Here is a 16,797-nt window from a genome sequence, read left to right as displayed (position 1 = left end):
CAATTGCAAGGGATTGTCTAAAGAATGACTTCTCTGGAATTGCTAGACTTGTGTGAACAGTCCATACAATGTATTGGTTTGCACATCATTGACAAATACCTAAGATAAAACACTTAAGTGAGGAAGGATTTTTTTTAACCCATTCAGGCTTCAGTTTCTGGTTGTCTCACTCCACTGATTTAGGCTGTGGTGAGACAGATTGTCAGGTAGAGAGCACACTGAGAAGAAGCTCACCTCAGGGCAGCCAGGGTTAGGAGGAAAGGACTAGGAAAAAAACCACCCTTCATGGGCATGCCTGTAGTGTCTTACTTCCTCTATGTATGTCCAACTTCCTAAGGTTTCCATAATTTCCCAATATAACACCCCTGGGTGGGAAAAAAGCAATTAATACATGGTCATGTCGGGGACATTTTATATTGAAATTGTAAGAACATTCATTTTCCATGAATAATTTTTCTATAGGTAAGTCTAGATTTTCAAAACAAAAGAAGCGAAGAGAAGACTTACTGGAGAAAACTAAGATGTCAGCCTGAGGGAGTCAAAAGTTAGAAAAAGAAGGGATTCCCTCTCTTGACAGCATCATGGAGGGCAAAGTCCTGCTGACCCTTTCCTCTGACTCTTAAATTTTTATGTAGTAATTTCTTTCAGGTCTGTCTACACAGGAGAAAATTGTAGACCATAAACCTTCTGGCTTGGCTTCATTAAAGAAGCCTGTTTTTAACCTAACTTTCCTTTAACTCCAGAGACTCCTCTTGCTGCCCTGGGGTTCTGTTCCTTTGACCAATACCAACTACCCCCAAACCCTGTTGCTGGGAACCAAGTTAACTTCCAGTTTCACTTGCATGAGAAGACAGAATAACAACATGATTCATATGTTTTCATTTTCATCTTGAGTAAACCAGTAGCAATGTTGTCCTGGAGATCAAGTTCCTGTTGTGTGATTATGTGGCACCAGCATCTGCGCATGCTCCATCAACCAGCAGGAATTGACATGTCTTAGGCTACCCTCTACACTTCCACAGGTGATATTCTGTTTCATGATTTAGGATTCAGGGTAGCAGGGTTTGTCTCCAGAAAAAGATGATGATCTCTTAGGAGACCTGTGAGCCAAGTGAGCAAACCTGCAGTGTTGGTCTCTCCTCTCTTGGAAGAACCCTGGCCCTTGCTTCCTTTTCCTATGAGAAGTGCTGCTGAACTCTGATTCTCTTGTGTTCATCATTCTTCCTGCTGGTCTTGTTGAACTTCTTTCTTTCTACTAGGTAATGATTTGGTCATTCAAATTCCAGAATTCCATATTGCTATTCTTATCTGCTGGAGAGGAGGAAATCAGAGTGTTCTTAATTCAGTTAAGACTACTAGAACTGTGGCAGACTCAGCAACTCACATGGTACCTGCTTTTGTGTTTGTCTGAAATAATGGGCTAATGTCTATTCCATCAGCTGCCCTTTGAATATGCCCAGATTGCTGAGAGCCAGATAAAAATCTCTCTGTCCACCCGTGTTTTCCTTTAGACAAGTTTCCACTGGCTCTGCTCCCCACCAACTCCTCCAAATCTTTTATTAACCATCACTTGTCTTCATAGTTTTTAAGTTTCATTTTTGTTTCCTGTTTTCTAGCTGTTCTTCAAACTGGTAGCTTGACTTCAGACTGATTCTCTTTGAGATGGTATAGGCAAATGCTTTCATCCTAGAGCCTTAGAGCCAAGACAGTATGACTGTACCGTTGGCTTAGCTTGGATCTGAAGACACAGTGTTCTTTGCAAGGTAACTAAGAGTACTGTGTTGACAGCCCTGTGGCAGCTTCCTACCTCCAAGTCGCACAGTAACAGTCTATGTCCAGGCACTGATTTTTTTGTGATCAGTTGCATCTGGTTCAAATATTCAGCTTGTGTGTGTTAGGTATTGCTACATATCTATGTCCTAGTAAACTGCCACACACATTAGTGTCAAACGAACAGCTTTTGATGAATAAACACAACCCAAGAATACTTCCTATGCATGTATGTAACCCTGAGTCTTCCTTCTATCTAAAATTCCATTATTAATGCATGAAAGGCTGGTAAGATTGAAGTTTCAACCAGTCTGCACCTGACACCAAAATGTCTATGAGCAGGTCTCCATGGGGCATCACAATTGTGTGAAAATTAGATCTGGGCATTAATTTATACAGTTAGAGCAAAGTGGTAACACAGAGAGGCCAGTGCTATTGCCAGAGATTTTATTACTATAAGAAATCCAAGATTTATTTATTAATCTCTCAAAGGAAGAGGGCCTGCCAGTCCATAGAGAGCCTCATATGCTAAGAGGAACATCAACTTAACCATCAGACAGAAACAGGTTGAAAGAAAAACACCTTTTGTTTTTCTTTCAAGAAAGGTTAAGGAGCTGTAGAATGGTTAGGCTCTCAAGTGCTCCTAATAAAGTCAGTGAGCTCTACAGAGGCAGTCTCTGGTTGTCCTTCACCTGGCTCTGGATGACTTAGAGAAGGAGAAGGACAAATAGTAGCTTGATGTATCAAAGTTAGATAAGGAGTTAGGTGGGCTGTGGGCTGTGTGCATTAGTGAGCTTGCTTTGGATGTAGAAGAGGCACTTCCACATAAGCCACTTGTTGTCTTGACAAACTATCTAGCCTTCCCCTTCAGTCAGCAATGGCCCTTGAGATACTAAAACACCACAAGAAGTAGATATACGTTTTTAAACCAATGAATTAACACAACAGTACAAACAGTTGCTGACTTCCATGATCTCCCATGATCCCTCTGCCAATTCAGAAATAGAAAAAAGAAGAGGCCATATGTATTTACTTAAGGAAATTTACTCAGAGTGAGAGCCCCTCACACCTGTTCATGGGTATAAAAGGAGGTACAGGGGTCACCTCTAGGACAGAGATTACAAATTCTCTATGACAAGATTGCCTTCCTTTCAAGTGGGTACCTGCTTCATGTTTGTGAAGAGTGAAGCATCAAGAAGGATCATGGGTGATGGAAGTCAAAAGCCCCTTCCCCAAACGAAGACAATGACAAAAGAAAGCCAAAACCTCCAAGGACCGAAATGGCTGAAAAACACTGAAGATAAAAGCTTCAAACATCCACCAGTCCCACAAAGTCTGCAATTATTTAAGAGACCAATTTAAGAGATTATCTGTTGAAATAAGGCATTGAATGTTCCTTGAAGTATTCTTTACTTATTGCATCCTAAAAGTTTCAAAAACAAAGTAAAACAACCTCCACAAAGGTTAGCAAGCTCTGCAGAATAGAGAATGAGGGAAAAAACCATGTCCCTCCGTGCTACTGTAAATTAAGGTTCCTTCCTGATAAAGATACAGGGTCTGACACAGATCTGGGCTTCAAAGTGGTTCTGCTGTTCTTGTGTTATTGGCCACAAATGAGTCTCCTCTCTAAACCTGCTGTCCAGTTTAGAGGGATCTCAGGATTATTTCTTGTCCCAGATACTGACTCAAAGTCATATAGGTTCTACTAACAAAAGAAAGAATTGAACTAGAAATAAATCAAAGATGTAAAAATGGAAGACATTCTGATTTAAATGGGGAAAGAAAAGAATATGGGATTCTTATCGTATGGAAAGCTCATTTTTCTGCACCCATACAGACAAAACAGAAGTAGTACATCAGTATCTCAATGTTACAACATGATTTATTCCCTTGCAATCTTTTAATCTTATGATCATGTACATGTTTTCTTTTTTTGGTTCTTGTGAAGGTCTTTGGAATCTAGAAAAGCTAGTATTGCTTTGTGCATTATTGCTGAATTACAGATAAAAATAACAAGGGAAAAGGGATTTGGTCTATAGTTCAGTGGTAGAGAACATACCTGGCATGTGCAAGGCTCTGGGTTCAATTCCCAGTGCTGAAAGAAAAAACAAAATAAAAATAACAAGGGAAAAGAAATATAAAATCATTCTTTCCTAAAACAAAAACAAACACAAACACAAAAACAAAAACAACAGTAGGACAAAAAGTTGAATGGGCAACAGTGATTTGACCTGAAAGAGCATGGGAAACAAGTTCAACTTAGCATTGGAAATGACACTTCTTTACTGTCATAGGATAGAGCTAATTCATACTTGAGATTGAGATCAGAATTGGTAGATCATGGATTGTCCTGAAAGTACATCCTAGAAACTGGTTGGTCATTTATCTCCCTTGTTTAAAACGTGTGATTAAGACAAAAGAACCATTAAAAGAAGTTGATGTGGCAATGTTCCAAACCTTAAAGGCTTATGACATGAGGAGGGTGACATTGTACTTGAAGGTAAGCTTCTGCCTTAACCATACCTTAGAGACAAAATGCTTCCCTGAGCAGCCATGAAGAGATTTCTCAGTCTCAGATACTTTATGAAAGTTTTTGTTAGAAAGATGGATCAGAATGCTCTCGGGTCATCTTGTTCCTCCTGTGCATCAGCTAAGCAGGACTTGATGATTCAACTCAGGAGTGGCTGATGTGTTCATAAAACTGTCATACCAAGAGGATTCCGGGAGCCACTCCAAACCAGGGATGGCTGGTCTTTGTCTCTATTTCCTGGAGGCACATCCAGCCTTCTTGTGCTTTAGTAAAAGGAACCTCAAGTATCTGAGGCCCAGTTTTCTAATCAGGAGGTCATCCACTTTGGAAGATATTTTAGAACCAAGGCAACTATGCGGTTGCTTATCTCCACAGTGAACAGAGCATGCCCAGACGGTAGAAACCTGTGCTTCACTTACCTACACATATAAACAGCTGTCAAATTATTGATAGATATAAAATGCATTTTGAAATAAATTTTTAATAATTTTCACACTTGTGGTGGTTTGAATGAAAATGTCCCTTGTAGGCACAGATGTTTGAATACTTGTTGTCCAGTGGTGCTGTTTGAGAGGAGTTAAGAGGTACAGCCTTTTGGAAGATGTGTATTGTGGGAGAGGGGTTTTGAGAGTTTTAAGATTTATGGCATTTCCAGCTCTCCCCACCCCCCATCCTCTGCTTGTTTAAGATGTGAGATCTCAGCTTGCTGTTCCCACCAATTTGTCTTAGTCAGGGTTTCTATTCCTGCGCAAACATCATGGCCAAGAAACAAGTTAGGGAGGAAGGGTTTATTCAGCTTACACTTCCATGCTGCTGTTCATCACCAAAGAAATTCAGGACTGGAACTCAAGCAAGTTAGGCAGCAGGAGCTGATGCAGAGGCCATGGAGGGATGTTACTTACTGGCCTGCTTCCCCTGGCATGCTCAACTTGCTTTCTTATAGAACCCAAGACTACCAGGCCAGAGATGACACCACCAATGCCCCACAGCTGGATCTCATGGAGGCATTTCCACAACTGAAGCCCCTTTCTCTGTGATAAGTCCAGCCTGTGTCAAGCTGACACACAAAACCAGCCATTACAATCGACTCCTTGTCAACTTGACACACAAACACATCACTACTAAGCCTCAACCCTTACTTTCTTATCCATCCCAAGATCTAAATAACTTTTAAAATCACAGTTTTTGCAAATTCTTACATACTAAAATTTCAATCCCTTTAAAACATCCAATCTCTTTTAAAATCCAAAATCTTTTTTTACAATTAAAAATCTCTTAACTGTGGGCTCCACTAAAATACTTTCTTCCTTCAAGAAGGAAAACTATCCGGGCACAGTCACAATCAAAAGCAAAATCAGACTCCAACCATTTAATGTCTGGTATCCACTCACGATATTCTGGGCTCCTTCAAGGGTTTGGGTCACTTCTCCAGCCCTGCCCTTTGTAGCACATACCTTGTCTTCTAGGCTCCAGATGCCTGTACTCCACTGCTGCTGCTGCTCTTGGCAGTCACCTCACAGTACTGGCATCTCCAAAACACTGCTATCTTCTGCTGTAACTAGGCCTCACCAATAGCCTCTCCTAGGCTCTCTTCATGGTGCCAAGCTTCTACTTGCTACCATGCTGTTCCAGCCATTTTGGACTCTAACACTCTAGAATTGTAAGCTTAAATGAATTCTTTCTTGGTAGTGCTGTTTTATTTTGCCAGCAGAAAAATATCTATTACAACTTTGTTATGCATGAAAGGTGAGCACACACATAATTATCATAAATATCTCATTTATTCCTAAATGGTCATTTGCTCAGTGGCTCGTGAAATCACTTACTTTTGTGGGAGTGTTAATTTTGCAGAGAATATGGTGACATTAAGGTGAGGTATGCCACCAATGAATTCCTTGCCTAAAAGTGTAAAAATGTCTTCATCTTACATTTTCTTACTAGTTTTCTTACTAGTGAACTCTTGGTGTAAGAGATATGCTAACAAAGTCTCCTTTATCTTTATATTGCTCATGTAATTCCACAACCACTAAAAAATTCTTTCTCATCACTGAAAAGTTCTCTCCATCTGTCAGCACCTGACCAGAGGCTCCCTCTACTTAGCAGGCGGTTTGTTCTACTTTTTGCTCAACACCAAAGTGAAATCACTGACGTTGTTTGTTGTTTAGAGTTAGGCTGTCTAGCTACAGCATCCTCCTTATCAATGACCTGGCCTTATGTCTCTTAATCAATTATGTGTTGATTCATGTTTCTTAAGAGAACCGTATACACACTCCGTTATGATCCAAAGGCTGAGAGTCTCCTTGTGCAGCCTGAAGAAACCACATGAGAGTTGGCATATGAACCATGCATGGTAAAGCATCAGGACTATGAAGAGCTATCAGATAGAACCTTTGTAACTTCAAATGACCAAGTGCCATGTACTTGTACTTCCCAGCAGATGGAAATAGGTTTGGGTTCTATTGCTTATTGATGTTTTATTGACTTGTTTGTAGGTAACTTTAACAGAATTAGAAACAACAGTTTACATACAAACAGACTTAGAACCTTAACTGGAGATGATTTTCTTGGTTCCTGTGAGTTTCCCTACTCTCAGACTTTCCATTTTCACCAATTTCTTATCTTCTCCAAGGCGAAATTGCTGATTAATTAATATATAAGAAGTTTAAGGTTAATTTTGATTTATATAAAGAGCTCTTTTATTCTCCATTTAGACTTTTTTCTTTTTTTATTAGATATTTTCTTTACATTTTAAATGTTATCCCCCTTCCTAGTTTCCCCTCCAAAAATCCCCTATCCCCTACCCCCATACCCCCTGTTCCCCAACCCACTCACTCCTGCTTCCTGGCCCTGGCATTCCCCTATACTGGGCCATAGATTCTTCACAGGACCAAGGGCCTCCCTTCCCATTGATGACCAACTAGGCCATTCTCTGCTACATATGCAGCTAGAGCCATGAGTCCCTCTGTGTGTTTTCTTTGATTGGTGGTTTAGTGCCAGGGAGCTCTGGGGTTACTGATTAGTTCATATTGTTGTTCTTCCTATGGGGCTGCAAACTCCTTCAGTTTCTTGGGTACTTTCTTTAGCTCCTTCATTGGGGACCCTCTGCTTCGTCCAATGGATGGCCGTGAGCATCCAATTCTGTATTTGTCAGGCACTGGCAGAGCCTCTATGGAGAGCCCGGCTCTCCATTTAGACTTTTAGAGGACCCATACTCTATATACAGTGCCTGGATGTTATTAATAAGTGGCCACAGGTGGTAGGATTCTCAAGGAAGTAGGCAAAGGAGACATATTTGTTGCTCTGGCATGGCAAGAATGTCTATGCAGACAGAAGCAGATTGGATGATAAATCTGTGTTCCACAAAAAGATCGTGTAGATTAGTTCATCTTGGACTTGATCAGAGAAGTTTCTCCCTGGCATAGGTGATGATTAAGGCAGAGACTCAGAACAAACTGCTGAAAAAACAAGCGACTGTTGAGTGATCCCTTCTGAGTGAGTCACACATCACTTTCCCCACGCCTCAAGGAACATAGCAGAAGAGGGAGCAGAAAGAATGGAAGAACTGGAGGGTAGGAAGAAGGACTGTGAAATTCTGTCTTCTGGACATGACATGGCTCTTGCACCCATGAACTCATAGCAGCAGTGGTTACCTATACAAGACCTGAAGAATTCCAGCCTCATCAACATTCCATTATGGAAAGGGAAAGAACCTATTACTCTCCCTCCCCTGGGAGCTATAAGCGGTTAGTCGTTGCTGGAGGAGGGGTGTCATACCTCTCAGGTGTGTAGCCTTCTGCTGCCAAATTGCCCTTGATCAGTCATTGAGCCCTGATGCAGACTTGTGTATGTAATCTGAATTAGATGCAGGAACACACACACACACACACACACACACACACACACACACACACTCACAGATATGAAAGTATGACAAGGATTTATTGGGAAGAAAAGGTTCTTTAGAACCTGCAGCAGGGGGAGATGATAAATGAGAATAATAAAGGACAATTAGGAATAAATTTCTGTATTTATGAGAATGCAATAAACAAACAAACAAACAAACAAATAAATAAATAAATACAATCTTCCTAGGTCTAGTTGGCTTTCCTTGTCTAGCACAGGTGTGTCTGAGACTGAAATGTTCAGTTGTGTGTCGGGGTGCACGGGCATCCTTAAGTTCTTATCTAAGTAGTGTGAGTTGCTGCCTAATTGCTTACAGGCTGATTTCTTCATGGTTCAGCAACTGAGCAGAAGTGTTTGCCATTGTTTAGTGCCACACACTTTCCAAGTTCACTCCTCATGTCACTACTGGGCAGGTGGTGGCAGGCCCATAGCATGGAAGGCAGAGATGGGTTCCCCAGAACAAGCCGGCAAGCCAGGCTAGCCGAAATGGCAAGCTCTGGGCTCATGTGAGAAATTTTGTCTCCACATATAAAGTGGAGAGTGACTGAAGAAGACACTCATCATCAACCTCAGCCCTCCATGTGCACATGACCACACAAGTGTGCACACCTAAGCACATAACAACACAAAAAGCATCTCCTATTTAAATATTATTTTTTTTCAGATTTGGCTATTATACATATTGATGCCTTGATCATACTTTGACACCAACATTTGAAAGCCGCATTTTAGGAAGATCTATTCACTGTCTTTGATATCATAGCCAACTGCTCTTACATTTAATGTAGTAAGATAGTTATTAGCATTTATTATCCTGTCTTTTATTTTTGGATCAGAAATTTAGGAGTGGCAGAGATGGACAATTTGGCCTAAAGCCTTCTGAGGTTGCAATTGAGGTGTCCAAACCAGTGCAGGAGTCGAATAGAGACTCTATGTCTAAATTGTCCTTTTCTCCAGCATAGAAAACGTCGGTCCCTTACCTGTTGGACCTTCCCATAGGCTGCTTGGGTACTCACAACGCATGGATTTTCTAGGAGAGTAGCCAAACAGTCAGCAAGACAGAAACTTCAGTGTTTTATGGCACAACCTTGGAAGTCTTGCTCCAGGGTGCCCATAGGGTACTACTAGTTACATGAGCCATCTTACCCAGTGTAGGAGGGGTATGCTCAAAGGTGGACATACATACTGAAGCTGTCTTGGAGTCTAACTCTCAAAGATAGAGTCCTAGAAATGCATTTATGGTATTATTTGAGGAAATTATTTTAGTACAGAAATTCATTAATTAAAAAGTTCAATATATTTATTCACATGTAAACTAAGTGTGAAATCCATTCTTCCCGAGTTGTAGTCGTTCAGTCTTCTTTGGTTACCTTGATCCTTTCTAACATTTGAGATGATGGCTGGTTATCATACACACATAGGAATGTTGTAAGAAGACCTAACTTCTTCTGTATCCACAGATACGGCTATTCATGTTACTGTATCCATGGTATGACTTGCTTTGTATGTTTGAAAGATCTTTTCCTGTGAGTTTATAATTAGATTGCTTCTTAGGGTTTTCCTTCATTTCTTCTCCCACAGTTGTTGTCCTCTTGTCTGACTACTTTGATACATTCATATTTCTATCTCAACCCATATATGCGAAATAAAGGACAAATTGTTGTCAAAGACATGGGGTAATGAAAAGGATCAAACTCCAAAGTGGACTCATATTGACTAGGCAAGAAAATGTCCTTGTTTGTAGGATAAACTTATTGAAATATTTAGGTATACTGGGGCATCATGTTGGCATTTTATTCTCAGACTCTTCCAAATGATATTTACATGCTCAGAAGCATACAGCAATATATAATATCATTTTTCCAGGCAAAGAGTGTAGTTCTTGGTATGTTTTTTCTTTTTCTTTTAATTTTTATTTTTTTATTAGGTATTTTCCTCGTTTATATTTTCAGTGCTATCCCAAAGGTCCCCCATACCCACCCCCCCAATCCCCTACCCACCCACTCCCCTTTTTTGACCCTGGCGTTCCCCTGTACTGGGGCATATAAAGTTTGCAAGTGCAATGGGCCTTTCTTTGCAGTGATGGCCAACTAGGCCATCTTTTGATACATATGCAGCTAAAGACAAGAGCTCCGGGATACTGGTTAGTTCATATTGTTGTTCCACCTATAGGGTTGCAGTTCCCTTTAGCTTCTTGGGTACTTTCTCTAGCTCCTCCATTGGGGGCCGTGTGACCCATCCAATAGCTGACTGTGATCATCCACTTCTGTGTTTGCTAGGCCCTGGCATAGTCTCACAAGAGAGAGCTATATCTGGGTCCTTTCAGCAAAATCTTGCTAGTGTATGCAATGGTGTCAGCATTTGGATGCTGATTATGGGATGGATCCCTGCATATGGCAATCACTAGATGGTCCATCCTTTCGTCACAGCTCCAAATTTTGTCTCTGTAGCTCTTTCCATGGGTGTTTTGTTCCCATTTCTAAGAAAGGGTAAAGTGTCCACACTTTGGTCTTCGTTCTTCTTGAATTTCATGCGTTTGGCAAGTTGTATATTATATCTTGGGTATTCTAAGTTTCTGGGCTAATATCCACTTATCAGTGAGTACATATTGTGCGAGTTCCTTTGTGATTGGGTTACCTCACTCAGGATGATACCCTCCAGGTCCATCCATTTGCCTAGGAATTTCATAAATTCATTTTTTTTAATAGCTGAGTAGTATTCCATTGTGTAAATGTACCACATTTTCTGTATCCATTCCTCTGTTGAGGGGCATCTGGGTTCTTTCCAGCTTCTGGCTATTATAAACAAGGATGCTATGAACATAGTGGAGCATGTGTCCTTCTTACTGGTTGGGACATCTTCTGGATATATGCCCAGGAGAGGTATTGCGGGATCCTCCGGTAGTACTATGTCCAATTTTCTGAGGAACTGCCAGACTGATTTCCAGAGTGGTTGTACAAGCTTGCAATCCCACCAACAATGGAGGAGTGTTCCCCTTTCTCCACATCCTCGCCAGCATCTGCTGTCACCTGAGTTTTTGATCTTAGCCATTCTGACTGGAGTGAAGTGGAATCTCAGGGTTGTTTTGATTTGCATTTCCCTGATGATTAAGGATGTTGAACATTTTTTCAGGTGTTTCTCTGCCATTCGGTATTCCTCAGGTGAGAATTCTTTGTTCAGTTCTGAGCCCCATTTTTTAAGGGGGTTATTTGATTTTCTGGAGTCCACCTTCTTGAGTTCTTTATATATATTGGATATTAGTCCCCTATCCAATTTGGGATAGGTAAAGATCCTTTCCCAATCTGTTGGTGGCCTTTTTGTCTTATTGACGGTGTCTTTTGCTTTGCAGAAGCTTTGCAATTTTATGAGGTCCCATTTATCGATTCTTGATCTTACAGCACAAGCCATTGCTGTTCTATTCAGGAATTTTTCCCCTGTACCCATATCTTCGAGGCTTTTCCCTACTTTCTCCTCTATAAGTTTCAGTGTCTCTGGTTTTATGTGGAGTTCCTTAATCCACTTAGATTTGACCTTAGTACAAGGAGATAGAAATGGATCAATTTGCATTCTTCTACATGACAACCGCCAGTTGTGCCAGCACCATTTGTTGAAAATGCTGTCTTTTTTCCACTGGATGGTTTTAGCTCCCTTGTCAAAGATCAGGTGACCATAGGTGTGTGGATTCATCTCTGGGTCTTCAATTCTGTTCCATTGGTCTACTTGTCTGTCACTATACCAGTACCATGCAGTTTTGATCACAATTGCTCTGTAGTACAGTTTTAGGTCTGGCATGTTGATTCCACCAGAGCTTCTTTTATCCTTGAGAAGAGTTTTTGCTATCCTCGGTTTTTTGTTATTCCAGATGAATCTGCCGATTGCCCTTTCTAATTCGTTGAAGAATTGAGTTGGAATTTTGATGGGGATTGCATTGAATCTGTAGATTGCTTTTGGCAAGATAGCCATTTTTACAATGTTGATCCTGCCAATCCATGAGCATGGGAGATCTTTCCATCTTCTGAGATCTTCTTTAATTTATTTCTTTAGAGACTTGAAGTTCTTATCATACAGATCTTTCACTTCCTTAGTTAGAGTCACGCCAAGGTATTTTATATTATTTGTGACTATTGAGAAGGGTGTTGTTTCCCTAATTTCTTTCTCAGCCTGTTTATCCTTTGTGTACAGAAAGGCCATTGACTTGTTTGAGTTAATTTTATATCCAGCTACTTCACTGAAGCTGTTTATCAGGCTTAGGAGTTCTCTGGTGGAATTTTTACTTATATATACTATCATATCATCTGCAAAAAGTGATATTTTGACTTCTTCCTTTCCAATTTGTATCCCCTTGATCTCCTTTTGTTGTCGAATTGCTCTGGCTAGGACTTCAAGTACTATGTTGAATAGGTAGGGCGAGAGTGGACAGCCTTGTCTAGTCCCTGATTTTAGTGGGATTGCTTCCAGCTTCTCACCATTTACTTTGATGTTGGCTATTGGTTTGCTGTAGATTGCTTTTATCATGTTTAAGTATGGGCCTTGAATTCCTGATCTTTCCAAGACTTTTATCATGAATGGGTGTTGGATTTTGTCAAATGCTTTCTCAGCATCTAACGAGATGATCATGTGGTTTTTGTCTTTGAGTTTGTTTATATACTGGATTACATTGATGGATTTCCATATATTGAACCATCCCTGCATCCCTGGGATGAAACCTACTTGGTCAGGATGGATGATTGTTTTGATGTGTTCTTGGATTCGGTTAGCAAGAACTTTATTGAGGATTTTTGCATCGATATTCATAAGGGAAATTGGTCTGAAGTTCTCTATCTTTGTTGGGTCTTTTTGTGGTTTAGGTATCAGAGTAATTGTGGCTTCATAGAATGAGTTGGGTAGAGTACCTTCCGTTTCTATTTTGTGGAATAGTTTGTAAAGAACTGGAATTAGGTCTTCTTTGAAGGTCTGATAGAACTCTGCACTAAACCCATCTGGTCCTGGGCTTTTTTTGGCTGGGAGACTATTAATGACTGGGTTTATCAATCTTGTTGATTTTCTCAAAGAACCAGCTCCTCGATTGGTTGATTCTTTGAATAGTTCTTCTTGTTTCCACTTGGTTGATTTCACCCCTGAGTTTGATTATTTCCTGCCTTCTACTCCTCTTGGGTGAATTTCCTTCCTTTTCTTCTAGACCTTTTAGGTGTGTTGTCAAGCTGCTAATGTGTGCTCTCTGTAGTTTATTTTTGGAGGCACTCAGAGCTATGAGTTTTCCTCTTAGGAATGCTTTCATTGTATCCCATAAGTTTGGGTATGTTGTGGCTTCATTTTCATTAAAGTCCACAAAGTCCTTAATTTCTTTCTTTATTCCTTCCTTGACCAAGGTATCATTGAGAAGAGTGTTGTTCAGTTTCCACATGAATGTTGACTTTCTATTATTTATTTTGTTATTGAAGATCAGCCTTAGTTTATGGTGATCTAATAGGATGCATGGGACAATTTCAATATTTTTGTATATGTTGAGGCTTGTTTTGTGACCAATTATGTGGTCAATTTTGGAGAAGGTACCATGAGGTGCTGAGAAGAAGGTATATCCTTTTGTTTTAGGATAAAATGTTCTGTAGATATCTGTTAAGTCCATTTGTTTCATCACTTCTGTTAGTTTCACTGTGTCCCTGTTTAGTTTCTGTTTCCATGATCTGTCCATTGGTGAAAGTGATGTGTTGAAGTCTCCCACTATTATTGTGTGAGGTGTAATGTGTGCTTTGAGCTTACTAAAGTTTCTTTAATGAATGTGGCTGTCCTTGCATTTGGGGCATAGATATTCAGAATTGAGAGTTCCTCTTGGAGGATTTTACCTTTGATGAGTATGAAGTGCCCCTCCTTGTCTTTTTTTTGGTTATTTTGGGTTGGAAGTCGATTTTGTTAGATATTAGAATGGCTACTCCAGCTTGTTTCTTCATACCATTTGCTTGGAAAATTGTTTTCTAGCCTTTCATTCTGAGGTAGTGTCTATCTTTTTTTCTGAGATGAGTTTCCTGTAAGCAGCAAAATGTTGGGTCTTGTTTGTGTAGCCAGTTTGTTAGTCTATGTCTTTTTATTGGGGAGTTGAGACCATTGATATTAAGAGATATTAAGGAAAAGTAATTGTTGCTTCCTGTTATTTTTGTTGTTAAAGTTGTCATTCTGTTCTTGTGGCTGACTTCTTTTAGTTTTGTTGAGGGATTACCTTCTTGTTTTTTCTAGGGTGTGGTTCCCGTCCTTGTATTGGTTTTTTTCTGTTATTATCCTTTGAAGGGCTGGATTCGTGGGGAGATAATGGGTGAATTTAGTTTTGTCGTGGAATACTTTGGTTTCTCCATCTATGGTAATTGAGAGTTTGGCTGGGTATAGTAGCCTGGGCTGGAATTTGTGTTCTCTTAGTGTCTGTATAACATCTGTCCAGGCTCTTCTGGCTTTCATAGTCTCTGGTGAAAAGTCTGGTGTAATTCTGATAGGCCTTCCTTTTTATGTTACTTGACCTTTTTCCCTTACTGCTTTTAGTATTCTATCTTTATTTAGTGCATTTGTTGTTCTGATTATTATGTGTCGGGAGGAATTTCTTTTCTGGTCCAATCTATTTGGAGTTCTGTAGGCTTCTTGTATGTTCATGGGCATCTATTTCTTTAGATTTGGGAAGTTTTCTTCAATAATTTTGTTGAAGATGTTTGCTGGTCCTTTGAGTTGGAAATCTTCATTCTCATCCACCCCTATTATCCGTAGGTTTGGTTTTCTCATTGTGTCCTGGATTTCCTGGATGTTTTGAGTTAAGATCTTTTTGCATTTTCCATTTTCTTTCATTGTTGTGCCGTTGTTCTCTATGGAATCTTCTGTACCTGATATTCTCTCTTCCATCTCTTGTATTCTGTTGCTGATGCTCACATCTATGGTTCCAGATTTCTTTCCTAGGGTTTCTATCTCCAGTGTTGCCTCACTTTGGGTTTTTTTTTTTTTTTTTTTTTTTTTTATTGTGTCTACTTCCATTTTTAGGTCTTGGGTGGTTTTATTCAATTCCATCACTTGTTTGGTTTGTTTTCCTGCAATTCTTTAAGGGATTTTTGTGCTTTCTCTTTAATGTCTTCTACCTTTTTAGCAGTGTTCTCCTGTATTTCTTTAAGTGAGTTATTAAAGTCCTTCTTGATGTCCTCTACCATCATTGTGAGATATGCTTTTAAATCTGGGTTTAGCTTTTCGGGTGTGTTGGGGTGCCCTGGACTGGGCAAAGTGGGAGTGCTGGGTTCTGATGGTGAGTGGTCTTGGTTTCTGTTAGTAAGATTCTTACGTTTACCTTTCACCATCTGGTAATCTCTGGAGTTAGTTGTTATAGTTGTCTCCATTTAGTGATTGTTCCTCTGGTGATCCAGTTACCTTCTATCAGCAGATCTGGGAGACTAGCTCTCTCCTCTCAGTTTCAGTGGTCAGAGCACTCTTTGCAGGCAAGGTCTCCTCTTACAGGGAAGGTGCACAGATATCTGGCGCTCAGACCTCCCTCCTGGCTGAAAGTGAAGGCCCAAAACAGGACCTTTCCCAGAATTCTGTGTTGCTTTGGCCTGTCACAGAAGCTGTTAGCTTTTGTAGTCCACACTCTCACCTGTGCAGACTACTTTCGGCAGAGTCTCGGAACCAAGATGTCTTCCGCTGATGCTGAGGCAAAGCCCTCCAGGGCTGGGCAGACGCCTGTCCTCTGGCCGGGAAGGTGGCTGGATGTCTGGAGCCCAAAAAGGGTGCTGCCTCAGAAGCTCTGTGGCTCCCACCTGTCCCAGAAGCTGTTAGCTTCTGTAGTCCACACTCTCACCTGTGCAGACTACTTTTGTCGGAGTCCCAGAACCACAGTTCCATTTCTAGAATAAGGAGGATTTCATATTAGTTGGGAAAACTTTGTCCATATGTGTTCCATTCCTGTTTGCTACTGTTAAAAGTTGCCACAAACAGGTAAATTGAAAACACAGAAATGTATTCCCTCATAGTCCTGGAGGATCTACAAAAGATGTGAGTATTTGTACAATCTCCAGAGCTTGTGGGCAGATTCCTTCTTTACAGGTTTCAGCTTTGAGCAGTAGCTGTTCCCTCCAAGTATCCCTCAGGCCTTTGCTTGTTGGTCACATTGTCTCCTGCTCTGCCCTCTGCTCATATCTGCTTTTCAATCTCTTGTAAGAAAGCATTTTTGTTAAAGCTTAGCTAATCCACAGTGATCTTCTTATCTCAAGATGCTAAGTTTAATTATATTGGTAAACACTCCTTTCCCAAATACATTCACACTTACACATCAGGCAGGTGACACTGTACATCTTTGGTGAAGCACAGCTCATCTTCTAGAATACTGTCTTATATTTTTACTGTAGTGTGTGCCTCCCGTAACTGTAGCAAACCCATGTCACTCATTTATAGCAGTAAAGAAATACAACCATAAGAAAATATGGGTGCAGAAAGGGAGAGGAGGATTATAGGAGAGAAAATGAGTTCTATATGCATTAAATTTTACTTTATAAAGCTTAAATGTTGGTATTTGAGAGACATTTAAAACTAACACAAGCTGGCAAGTTGTAGAAAATATGGCTAAATACTTGAAT

Source organism: Mus musculus, chromosome 5, assembly GCF_000001635.26.
Source record: "Mus musculus strain C57BL/6J chromosome 5, GRCm38.p6 C57BL/6J".
Classification (NCBI taxonomy): domain Eukaryota; kingdom Metazoa; phylum Chordata; class Mammalia; order Rodentia; family Muridae; genus Mus; species Mus musculus.
This window is presented reverse-complemented; position numbering follows the sequence as displayed.